Source organism: Chaetodon trifascialis, chromosome 10 (genome assembly GCF_039877785.1).
Source record: "Chaetodon trifascialis isolate fChaTrf1 chromosome 10, fChaTrf1.hap1, whole genome shotgun sequence".
NCBI classification, from domain to species: Eukaryota; Metazoa; Chordata; class Actinopteri; order Chaetodontiformes; family Chaetodontidae; genus Chaetodon; species Chaetodon trifascialis.
The window spans coordinates 20799300-20812873 of record NC_092065.1 but is presented as its reverse complement, the minus strand read 5'-3'; the positions used below and the strand labels follow the sequence as shown (position 1 = coordinate 20812873).

At 43.2% G+C, this 13574-nt stretch overlaps 1 protein-coding gene across 3 annotated transcripts in view; it reads left to right on the top strand.

The window, feature by feature from the left end:
- Positions 1-13574, top strand: part of ppfibp2b (PPFIA binding protein 2b) — a 78550-nt gene that overhangs the window by 6242 nt on the left and 58734 nt on the right. The gene's annotated exons all lie outside the window — the stretch shown is intronic.

Here is a 13574-nt window from a genome sequence, read left to right as displayed (position 1 = left end):
CAAGACTCTCCTCTGCACCGCTGTACTTCCTATTCCAGGTGTTGCTCAAGATGAATCCACAGTTTCTTTTTGCCTTTTGTTCTGCACAAAAGAGATTGGAACAACAGAAAAAATAGTTATGAAGCTAATAAAGTATTAAGTTTTTGCCTCAGGAAAGGAATTTATGCAATGGGGCTGCCCTCCTGTGATTACTGTGCTGGAGTTGTAAAAACAAACCAACAAAAAACCCTCGAACACCACTCCAGAGAAGAGGGACCACCAAAGTTTTTGTCTCTGAGAACTTTAAAAATACAGCATACACTCCTGCTGTTTTGCCTTGAGACTTGAAGGGAAAGATGAGGTGATGAGTCAGCATTAGTAGACGTACCATCTCCTCTCTGTTTTGGAGGCCCTTTCTGGAACAAAATAAAACGCCTAAATTATGGTGTCATTAAGACTTTCTTTTCAGACTGGTAATTCTCCACTGGAGCTGCATCAGGCTACTTTTTACAATGTAAATACCCAGGAGGACCAAACTGTGTATGAACTTTTAACGTCATGTAACGAGTTCACACACCAACATGATATTACGTACCTGGAACAAAGCTGGAGACTGTCCCTGAAAAGGCGAATCATTCATGGACGTCGCTGACGTAAATGATCACAGTAAATGCCGGGTGATTCTACTTGAAGCGTTTTCCATTAGCAGAAACAAACAGTCTGGTTTGTTGGTGGTTTAAAAGATTCCCAGGAAGACAAGTTGTTTACACAACCTTGAGAGCACTGGGTGTGGATATGCGATGTTCTCACAAACAGTGCAGTCTGAAGGCGCTGGCACACCGGCCTTTACAACGCTGAAAATGAACAGTGAATTTACTTTTGTTGACTTTTGAAGGAACAGAAAACACAGACAGAAGGTCCAAAACAGAGAAAGCTGTTGTAGATTATTGGCTGTCACACCAACGACTTTAATTTAGCTTCCTGAGTATAAACTGCTGAGACAAGAGTCAACAGTACAGATACATCTCTTGAATAAACTGCGATTACTTTTTGTTCTGTTGCTAACTGACAGCTCGCTCACTGTGTGTGAGGCCGGTGTTTTCGTGGTTAGCCCGTCAGGTGCAGTAGTTTGCATGGTTAACCCGCCAGGTGCAGCAGTTTGTGTGGTTAGCCCGCCAGGTGCAGCAGTTTGTGTGGTTAGCCCACCAGGTGCAGTAGTTTTCGTGGTTAGCCCGCCAGGTGCAGTAGTTTTCGTGGTTAGCCCACCAGGTGCAGTAGTTTGCGTGGTTAGCCCACCAGGTGCAGTAGTTTGCGTGGTTAGCCCGCCAGGTGCAGTAGTTTGCGTGGTTAGCCCGCCAGGTGCAGTAGTTTGCGTGGTTAGCCCGCCAGGTGCAGTAGTTTGTGTGGTTAGCCCGCCAGGTGCAGTAGTTTGCGAGTCCAGACATGACCTGTCTTCAAGACGTCTTCTAGAGCCACATATTTTGCATACTCAACTTTGCTGAGCCACTTTCAGGTGTGACTGGGCTGTACTTGATGCAAATGAGTACTCTTATAGCATGCCTGGTATTATTTAGTCAATGTTTTTGCCTGAAGTCAAAATTTTGACGCCCGCGAAGCGTCTGTCAGAGCTGATCGCTGCCAATCTAGAAAATGCTTTCAGTTCCACTGACTGTGTCGCGTCTCCATTGTAGAAGTTTCCCAGAAGTGTAATACAAGCTGAGTTTATTTTTGACAGACAATCTGCACAGAGCGAGACAGGAGGTCAGACACAGGACCGGTGTTGAGAATCCAGTCAATTTTCTCAATGAAGCGCCCTGTGCAGACTCCCAATCATATGTCGGCATAAACGCAATTAAAACAGACAATGAACCATTTAACTACAGAGCCTATTTACCAATGGTAGAAGCACAAATATCAATTGAAAATGACCAAATCTGAGCAAGTCAACAAAATCAGGCAGACAAAACAGAGGATGGAACAAAAATTTGTTGCGGACTTGACGTCACAGAGATGCGATGATGGGCTCTCAGGGTAACGTCTTTACTGAAAGCTTGAAAACTGTCAATGTACCTTTGTTTTTCTCAGTAACTCTGCTCTTAAAATTACACAATCTTTGTTCTATATCAAGAAATGTGGCTGCAACAGAGACCCGACTGTACTGTTCAGGATGGTGTCCCCCATCAGACCTAGAGAATGAACTCTAACTGTCACATAAATGACATTATGACTTTTCGGTTTCATGTGAAGCGTCACACATCTGCTGTGTCGTTGATGAAAATCATGCTGTGTTCGTTTACCTGCAGGTGTCAGGTTACAGAAATGAGTTGCAAGCACATGGTTTAACATATCATAAGGAAGAAGAACAGGCCAACACTTAAAAACCAGAGAAGCTGAGAACCAATGCTGTGTGTGCGTGAGGCTGTTTTTGTGTTCTACCTGACAAACTCGCTCCCACTGCTGCCGCACAGTATTCTGCATCTGCGTGTGAATGCGTGTGAGAAAGCCGTCGAAGTGATTTCACTGTGGTCATCGCAACGACACACACTTTCATGTCTGAGACCTAACTAATGATCATTTGATAGCGAACTAGTGTGGAAGATTTTTGAGGTGGAAGAGCTAAACATAGCCCCGGAGATGTTTGTGTAAAAATCAACCGCAGCTGGCTTTCATCAAACTTTTCACCATTTTTCTGCCGAAACGATGCACAGTCAGCGCGTGCGGTGCTGCCTATTTATTTTTAGCCTTGGCTGCAGTTTGAGTTTGCTCATTTGACACAATTATTGAATAAAGTTGTTTTCCGACTGCTTGTGTTTAGACATTTAACATCAAGAGGTGTTCTTAGGTGTTCCAGCACCAGAGTAATTGACAAAAACCAACCCTAGACTGGGTCCATCAAAGTCCCTCATACAAAGCAATTCAAATAAAGGCCTCCAGATAGCTCACTGACATGCGTTTTTCTCAGTTGCCTCAATAAAGATGAATTCGGTGCAGTCATCATATTCAAAGTGAATAACAATAACTGCTTCCTGATGAAAAGACCAAAACAGCCAAATCTAGATGAATCTGGGTTGAGGACTGTAGTAAACAGGCAGCCATTATTTCTGGTGCCTCACTTGTAAACTTGTGTATAACTCTAATGTATGTGCAAGACTGTATTTTTGAAGAGCTTTTGCACACCTTGCTAGCTTGGTAGACCCCTCTGTTTCCAGGCCCTAACCTTAACCCGAATGATGGATACCAAGTGTGAATTATAATCATAAGGTAGCAAGTCATTCCTCCTGGCATGTTCACATCCACACCGAAGAGGACAGAAGCAGTTAATGTTGTTTTCTCTAAGCCCTGTGTCATAACCACGTTGATAACCACTTATAATAGTGGTGCTTGGGAGTACAGTGCATGTCTATTTTAGCCAATATGCTGTTTTAGCTCAAGTTTGATTGTTAATACTAACACCAGTTGCTTGACTATGGAGATGACCAAGTGGTGAAAATGAAAACACATCTGTGAGAGAGAGAGAGAGAGAGAGAGAGAGAGAGAGAGAGAGAGAGAGAGAGAGAGAGAGAGAGAGAGAGAGAGAGAGAGAGAGAGAGAGGCTGAACTTCAGGACAGAACAGGGAACATCCCCATCTTAAATGTCAGTGGTCCTGTCGCATTGATGTTAATTGGTGAAGAATCTGGTGTTTCTTGTTGGCTTGGCTCCACACACACACACACACACACACACACACACACACACACACACACACACACACACACACACACACACACACACACACACACACACACACACACAGTCGCACAGAGTTGTATTTACCCTGTGTGACAGGAGGGCCTGGGGGGCTTAGGTCTGGCCTCTAGCTGGTGACACTAATCCAAACAGGCTAAGCCAAATGAGGAGGAACGGTAAACTCACACACACACACACACACACACACACACACACACACACACACACACACACACACACACACACACACACACACACACACACACACACACACACACGACCCTCGAAGTGTGTGTGTGTGTGTGTGTGTGTTTCTCTCTCTCTCTCTCGTGTTTCTCTGTGTTAATGTTTAACTCCCAGCCGTACAGTTTCACATGCATTCCGGCATTTCCTGTTCTCAGCTCAATAATTGAACCTTTTGGTGATGTTGGAATTTCAGAGGTGGAGGTTCCCAGTTTGCAAAACACTCCCAGTTTTCTAGAGATGTTTGAGCAGCAGCTTCACCCCACAGCTAACATGCTGAAACCCCTGACTTTCAGCTTCCTGTGTTATTGATTCATTCTGAAGGCTAGTTTTGGTCACTGGATGTAGTATTGTGCTTTAGCGTGATACTCTTATGTAACTATGAAGACAGTTGAGGAGATTTCATCATTTGCATGTGTAATGTATGCACATCCAAATGTATTGGCCAGATTCTGTATATATGTGAGCACGCTGGAATAATGTTCCCGGCCTTCTGTTCCTGTCAGGCGAGTTAGAAAACAAAGTGCAGATGGAACATTTTCTTCGCATAGATCTCAGCTGTTACCGGTTCACTGCCTCACCTCCCTAAAATTTCCTTTTGTGTTATTATCTTGAATGCAGTGAAGGGTGAACATACCTTTATATTTGCAACAATGAAAAGTAGAAAAACAAAAAGATCTCCCATGGTACAGTGTCATGTATCAAACTGAATTAGCTGATGAAGTTCAGTAAAATCATTTAGTCAAGAACATATTTTCAAGGTCCTTTTGTGATGCTACAGTGTTAAATTTCCTAGTTTATATTACAGTCCATTTATTTTATTATTTCATGTATGAAACCTGTTAAGAGAGTTAAGAGAGAATGCTGCCATCTGTTGAAAATCGTGATTAGACCTTATGGACATTAAGGACTTAAAGGATCAATATCAATGAACAATAACAACAGAACATTAATTGGCAGTAATTTGGGATTAGTTCATTAGCTCATATGTCAAACATTCTCTGTTTCTAGATTCTCAAATGATTTGTTGCTTTTCTCTGTTTCATATCATTGTAAACTGAATATGTTTGGCTGATGGACTGTGATCAAAATAAAAAGAGCAATTTGAATATAGTAACGTTCAGACCGACATTAGCTCCTCTATTTGAATTGCATACTTTGTGACTGTCACAATGACTGATTCAATGATTGATAATTTTCCAGAGAAGCAACATCCTCTTATTAATATAATAAACCACTGTGCAGCATTGAGCTGTCCCATAAGCTTCAAACTCATGGGTCTTTTACTCAAGCTTTACTTCCTGGCTCATATTTCATTGTCTCATCAGTACCTGAAACAACACACCTCGGCTAACGCAGCACCTTGCATTTTTTTAAACTAAATGTCTGCTAAAAGAGCAGTATTTATAACATCAGCTCAACCTTTGAAAGTGTGAAAGAGAAGCTTCTTTAAAGCAATTAAGAACCAATTTTATAAGCATCCATCCATCCATCCATCCATCCATCCATCCATCCATCCATCCATCCATCCATCCATCCATTTTCTAAAATATAACTAAAAAAATGCAATGTTTCCATGCTAAGTTAGCCTAGCTTACTTTCCAACCTCAGACTAGCTAAACCAGTTAGTTAGCTTGCCACTGAAACTGTTGCCACACATGAAAAAGTAGTCTGCAGTTCAGCGAGTTTCAGTTTGCCTTTGACAAATTGTTTTTCCTCTTTTTTTTTTTTTTTTGCCTTCCGAGTTTCTCTGCCTCTGAGAAATGTATACTGAACAAAAGGTGCAATATGTCCTGAATTAGCAGTCAAAACATCGCCATTATAAGCGATTCTCTGGAGCTCCTCTGCTGACTGAATGAATAGAGGGCTGACACTGGGGAAATTACTGTGAAAATGGGGATGTTTCTCTGACATACAGCCCAGTTGTCTGTGACTGTGTGTCTCCATCCTCTCCTGATTACAGTAAGTCAGCTTGATGATAAGTAATAAGCTATGCTTATGATAATAGTCCAGAGGCTAAGTGTCGTACATCAATCCGCTCAGTGTCAGCTCATATCAGCTCTGCGGTTTGCTTTTGTTGAAGCAGCTCTGCCTGGGGTGAAATCTCTTTACCGCTGTGTCTTTATAGCTCATCTCTCCTTCACTTCGTCTCTTTATCTTTCTGTTTCTGTCACTGTGTGTCTGTTTCCGTCTTGCAGTACATTTAGTTGCGTCACCTTTTAATATTTAAATGCTTTTAATCATTGCATCCCAGGCCCAGAGTTGCCTCAGAATCTGTGTGAGCTAAATGCTCTTTGATGGCATTTGCTACTAATGCAGTAGGTTTACTGGGAAGTCATTGATTATACTGGCCTTTGTTCATTCCAACAGCCTGTACAAATACACACACAGTTCTTTTACGGGGTTAATCTACTGATCTTAGCTGTTTGCGCCCTTGGGCAAATTGTTATACTGATGATTACTAGTCGAGCTGCACAACTGACATTACAAGAATGTGGCAGTGCTGGACACCTGTCAACAGTTTGCAGGGCTAAGTGTAGCCCTGCAAACTCTCCTAAACATAAAAGGTGTGCAGTCGACTTGTGTGTTTGTACAGCAAGGTGGTATTTTTGTTGCAAAGTCTGCAATTGCTTCACTGTAATTAATAACCATGTGAAATGACTAATCGGCCCTCAGACAAGTTTCCCTTGAATTGAGAAATGAAGGAGTGATTATAGGTTACAGTGAAGGTTTCGCACACACCGTTGCTGTCAGTGTTGACACTTCCTCTTTGCTGGACCAAATCAACAGCAGCAAAACTCTTCTCATCAAGGTTTCTGGGCCAAAAACAGATCAGAAAGTGGTTGTTTTATGCATGTGTCTGTCTGAGGGTCAGAGCGTTATAGTTAGCACATGGTGAAGAGCACAGGACTGTGTTGTGATATGGTTACTCTGGCATGTTTGCTGTTCCTCTACCCTTCCTGTGATGCTTGTCAACAGCACGCTAGTTCAAATACAGAAAGACCAACTCACCATGTGCTAGGGGTGAGTATTGCCAAGGACTTCGCAATACGATACGCATCACGATACTTGAGTCATGATACGATATGATATTGCGATATCCAAATTTTGCGATATATTGCTTTATTCTACATAGTTCACTGAAAAATGTAAAAGGCATTATGCATCTTAAAATCTGAGTTGTATGTACATCAGATGATAGTGATAATTCATGGAACAAACTGAGTCAAAACAATGTAATTCAAATTATCCATGCCATTTTATTGTCACTTTTCCCAACTGTTTATTTGTAGATTTTGTGACTTAAATGCATTGTACACATTGTAGTTAATAGCATGAAGCAGATGACAGCTGGGGTATTCTGAAGGAGAAAGTTCACAGTGCTGTTTGTTAGCCCCATGCTGGTCATCGACTGGAAGTCATGTGTTGCTTTGTGTTATGGTTCATTACCCTCACTCTGAGGGCAAAATAGATTACAGCAGAAATGAGAGCAGAAGACAACTGGACTGACCAGAGAATAACACAGAGCCCAGTCAAGGAGTAAAGAATCAGATAATATATGGAGGAAGTGGAAAACAGAGCCGTATTTCCTTGAGAGAACTGAGCAGAGCCGAATCAAATGCACTTTAGCGGGACTAAATAGGACAATAAAGAGCAGAGCAGTTCAACACAGAGCAGTACAGATGAGTGCAGCGCTGGGAGTCACATGAAACTATATATTCCTGCTCCCCCAGCAGCCATGCATCAGCCACGGTTCACAGATCACACACTACCCACAGTCATACACTAGAAAAGATAATCTAACTAGTGTTCAAGCCCACAAACTCAGCTCTGAGATGCTACTTTTTATAGCTTTTCTCTCTTTGCTGTGTCTGCGTGTTGGGCTGGGAGTGAGCCTGAGGAGAAAGGAGCCCACTTAGAGAAATAATCTTACTAAATAAAAAAAGCTCCGCTTCTTCCTGTCTTCACGAAGCAGATGGTGTGTCGTCAGGCCAGCCGACGCGTTCAAGGGCCGTTTAAGGCTGTCTCAGCAGTGGGAAAAGGTGTAACACAATATGATTGGAGTTGTTCACGATACAATATTTTGCCCAAAGCACTTTGTGTTGCCACGAGTGTGTTCATGTGCAGCATGGAGAGAAAATCAAAACAGAAACAGTGGCTGTGTTGCTGTAAGTTGCTTACTGTATGAAACTATGCAGAATCACTGTCATGTGGCAGTTGGGTTCCAACGGTTTGAGCTTTCCACAGTGCGATAACATGTCACGCAATTATTATTATCAGTGACACTGACCCTTGAATTAACGACACAGAGGGGTTTTTGTAGTTGAACACTTTAATTGTAATTTCACAGAAAACCACCTGACAGAGATGAGACTTCATATAAACTTGAAAAACACTTTTTTAATTTCTTGGTATGATAATATCAACATGGTCAAATTTAATACAGTAGATAAGCTAATGTATATGTGATGGCAGTCAATTTTCACACCACGGTGTGTTGTTAAACAGGCTTCCTGCTGCAGCCCTGGTGGGCAGCAGTAAACCTCATAGGCTAACATAGCATGACCTCCTGCTGTCACACTGATCTTTAATTATATGTCGGTTACATTGTTACTTAACTCCATGTGTCAGTGACAGTAAGTTATTGAAGTATTTTAGCTGTATACATCAGTCTTAAGCTGCTGTGAAGGAAATGTTGCCTTGAAACTTGCAACCTAACGTGGTCAAAAATGTTTTGATCGGGACCACATCTGGAATTTAAAGCTGTGTTAATCAGTATTTTTAGACTTACAGTGGATCAAATGACTACCTGTAATGTGAAAGTGTTTTTTTATAGTGACAAAACCTATAAAAAAATTATGACTTTTTGCAGTTCCCCTCAGGCACACTGAGGGAAAGCTCTGACAAACCCAGAGTTAGCGACTAGCTGGTGAACACAGTGGAGCGTTTAGCAGCAAACATTCTTCCCAGGAAGTGGTGAACACTAAACTGGTCTGAATATTAAAGGTGTAAATCGCAGATAGGCTGGCTCAGACATTAGCCTGAACAACTTTATAGGGATAATAAGTTGTGATTAACTGAACGATTGTCTTAAAAGCTGTATGAATTCTGTTTACTGCACACCATAAACTGTAACACACTGTCCTGAGCTCTCACTGTTACAGACAGCCATAGACTGCAGCCATGACAACACACCTTACTCATTTTGATATGTCACAGCAGGAAAATCTCAGGTGTAATTAATAACATTATTAACGCCTGCATTCCATTTAGATGAGCCACTTGCACGGTTCTGCTATTGTGCACGCTGGCTTAGCGGATTACACTTAATGAAACTGAGGCATCATTAATGTTATTGGTTACACCTGTGCTGTTCCTGCTGTACGGGGGCCAATTCTCTGCAGTGAAAAAGGTCCACTGCAAAACCTCACTTTAATTTGCCACGGCCGACAAGCTGCGGCTCGTCTGCACATTGTGCAAAATGCTGCAAGAAGACGCCAGACTAGCTCTGAAATAAGTCTGCACTGCTTTGGTAATACAATTGTGAAATTTTTTTACTCAAGTCAGTCTGCTCTGTATGCTTTTCTTAAGTCCTGCCCAGAGACGAGGACTGACACACCGTTGCATATTTTATTACATTTTTTTTTCTGTTTCTTATAATTGCTTTGTGGGCAGCAGGTAGTGCGTATGCCTTCACAGCAAGAAGGTCGCTGGTTCGATCCCCGGGTTGGGCGGGGCCTTTTCTGTGTGAAGTTTGCATGTTCTTCCCGTGCATGCGTGGGTTCTCTGCGAGCACTCCGGCTTCCTCCCACAGACCAAAAAACATGCTCACTAGGTTAATTGGTGACTCTAAATTGTCCTTAGGTGTGAGTGTGAGTGTGAATGGTTGTTGGTCTCTATATGTTGCCCTGCAATCCACTGGCAACTGGTCCAGGGTGTACCCCGCCTCTCACCCATTGACATCTGGGATAGGCTCCGGCCCCCCTGCAACCCTGAAAAGGGATAGTCAGTATAGAAAATGGATGGATGGAATGGATAATTGCTTTGTTTTGCTCGTGTCCACTGTCCTCATATGCCTGCAGTCGCTTTTGTTTTGAAATGTGAACCATGAATCAGGGTTGCTAATACTGTTTTGATGAGACAACCGAAATGGCGCGGGTCCATGCAGAGACAGCAATTGGCAAATCAATGAGGATGACTGCGGGCTCTGCAGCAGAAGTGTGTAATGAATAGAGGAGTTGTTTACTAAAGTTTTTTATGTACATGGCTTTAAACCTCAGATGTTTGTCAGCTTGTGGATTTGCAGAGCGGCAGGAGCGGTGCTGAGCAGTAATGAAGAGCAGTGCTGGATGACACTAATGCACTGAGGCCTGGTGATGCTCCTGATGGAACTAATCATGAGGCTGATAGCAGCAGAGCCGCTCGGCTCACAGACAGCGAGATAGCCGCAGCTTGTGGATGGGCGTTTGCTGTAAGCTGTGGGCAGCTGAGCACACAGACGCACTCGCTGCCTAATCAGCTCCCCTCTCCACTCACCTCCGTCTCCTCCCCGTCTCTCTCCATCATACGTGGAACTCTGTGCAGTTCTGTTGGACTGAGACTGGAGGAGAGAGGAGGCATAAAGGAAGCCGACACATTGCTTTGTTCTCTGCTCTCACACACAGGGGCAGTACATGGGAAAGAGCTCTCGATAAGATCGTTTGCATACATGCACGAGCAGATGTTTCATCACAGGCCGTCTTCATGTTGAGACAGTGGCTGGCAGACTGAACCATTCCCACACCTAGTTACCAGCAGTGGAAGCTAGATTCTGTATTGGCGTCTGACAGGTGAAGCATCAGTGGTTATTTTCTGTTTGAGTGGAAGATGTTTTTCTGAAGCCTGCCGGTTCTCACCAGACAAGGCCCTAGTGATGATATCTGGAAGTAAAAAGACTGCAGACTGCTGGATTTGAGGACCTTTTAGTTAGTAGCTGAATCCTCTCAGAGCAGCAGGCGGTAGGTGTTTGCACAGGGTATGTGTGTGTGTGTATGTGTGTGTGTGTGTCTGTGTGTGTGTGCAGAAAGGTGCTGATCCATCATGCTTTGTTGTCAGTAAACCGCTCCATCAACATAGAAACACAGTTGACCGGCTTGTTTGGATGACATGTTGAAAAGCAGCAAATCGTGTTGATTTCAGATTGATTCACGTGTTTAATTGATTCAGTTGGAGCCATTTGACTTTCTTCACCGTCTGCACCGTCCGCACACAGAGAAATGTATGTGCTGTCTGCTAAAAACAGCGATCCACACCATTCTTGCCACTATCCAGAGCTCCCAGCTGTGAACATTTCAGGACTGGATATGTCCTATCAGAGCCTGGTGACGTTTTTTCATTGTTGGTGAAGCGTCCAGATTGTGCAGAGAGCCAGCTCGCCTTTTCACTCAGGGGAGACATGTGTCAACAGTGAGGCGGGTGTAGCTGTAAGGTGTAGCAGGACACACGTCGTCATGTTTGACAAACTCGTTTTTCTGGACTGAGCGTCTCGTCCTGGGAAAAGGCGTGTTAGTTTCAACATCTTTCTACCACACATGAAGACCAGAGCGAGCTCAGAGAATGTGATTTAAGCTCATGAGATGATCCTGTCCTTCATTTTAACGCAGATTTTCCATAAATACCTGTCTGCATACAGTGAAAACAATGACTCATTATTTAGTGTGTAATTATTATTTAGAGTGTAATCCACAACAAAAAGATTTTAAATAATCAAATAATTTTATCTTAAGATTGCAAAAGGCTGATTTCTCAAGATACTGATATGATTTGTCACAAGAAAACAACTCCCTAAGATCCATAAGAGTGGACTGTGACATGCACACACTGCTCTGTGCGCTGGGTTTGAGAGTTTCAAAGTCTGAACTTTGACCTTTTGTTGCAAGAATGTTTCCCCTACTGATTTGATGTGAGGGTATTTACATTTTGGCTAATTATTGCGAGGGATGGGCTTACATCCAGTGGTCATAGCAGATGTGCAGACTGTCCAGGAGGCCAACAGAATTCTCGTTGGCATAGAGGAACTGGAAGCTGGATGTTTGAATTACTTAATAAACTGTGTATATAAACACGTAAGACTGCAGTACAGTGTGATGCGCTGATCAATACCAAGTACTCCTTGATGTGGTATCCAGTTGTCATTACACTATCAACATGCTGACATGGCAGCCCTTCTTATTGAGCTCTCAGGGCCACCGTACAAATCTCAGTTAAAAAGAGATAAAAAGGGCAGTTTTTCATGTCTCTGTTGCAAACATCCTTTTCTCAACTGAAATATTATATGGCTGAAGAAAGCTCGAAACATTTTCATCATAAAATTTGCCCCTGAAACAGTTTTATTCATTAGAAGATTCTTTACCGAGATTTAATCTGAGACCGCGAGGAGATCCAGAGAACATCACACACACAGACACACACACAGACACACCCTCACAACTCTGTCTCTCACTCGCTTTCCCACAAGCTCGTTTCCGCACACATAGCAGTTGTACAGATTGTGGAAAATGAGGGACAGTGGACAGCGTTATTACAGTTTGACTTGTCAACTGTGCGCTGGAGCAGGACAGTAGTCTCTATATCAGCACCTTGTATACACACAGTGAACACACAGTCATGAAAACCCAACAGTTTCCTTGCATACACAATACACACACTCTGCCTTTCTCACAGGCACACACACACAGACAAAGGCATTATTGTCCTGTTGAGGTCAACTCAGTTGAACAGAGCCGGTCTGTCGCAGTGTCTGCATGGTGCTGTCACCCTCTGTCTCAACATGACTAATAAGCAGCCGTTTAGAATTATTAGCAATAAAATTAGCATGCTTTTTTTCAGACGCACACATCTGCGTATGCACACGCACATGCACCGTGGCAGCAGACACGTGCTTTGACTAAAAAATGGGATTGTGATGGCGCCGCAGCTGTAACATGACAGCATGTTACTGTAAGTCCATTGACTGTGTTTTGTACAGATTGCCACTGTCAGCTGTCACGATGAGTTGTGGCTGTGAAAGTTAGCGCTAATGTAGATGAGCATTAGGCTGCTCTGTAGGGCGCTTCATGCTCCCGAGGCATCAGCGGATTACATCACTGTCCTTCCCTTTGATTCCTGCATGTTGATGTCTGTTTGTCTGTAAGTCAGCATGACAGCATGACAGAGGGATGAACGCCTTGAAGGAGAGATGACAGAAGGGATGAGTGCCAAGCAAAGACGGGGTGACAGGAGGGAGGATGGGCGCGGCGAAACGCTGGAAACAAGGCAGGAGCTGGAGGGGCAGCCGGAGGCGGCGATGATGGATGAAAAGTCAATCCTGCTTCGAGGAATTAAAAATGTCTCCATGTGTGCGTTTCGTGAGGCTGTGTGTACGTAATCGCTCCTGGTGACTGTATTATTGCCTGCAGCGGCGCTTTTCAAAGACAGGAGTACATGTATGGGTTTATGCTTAGGAGAAAATAAACAGGAAATATGGTATCAGTGGGGAAACCCTCAAAACGTAGCAAATAACCTAACTTGGAAAACTTTGAACTTTTTGGACCTCTGTTGGCGAACAGTGGAAATTGCAGCAACAGTTAAATTCCTTCTCATCCTT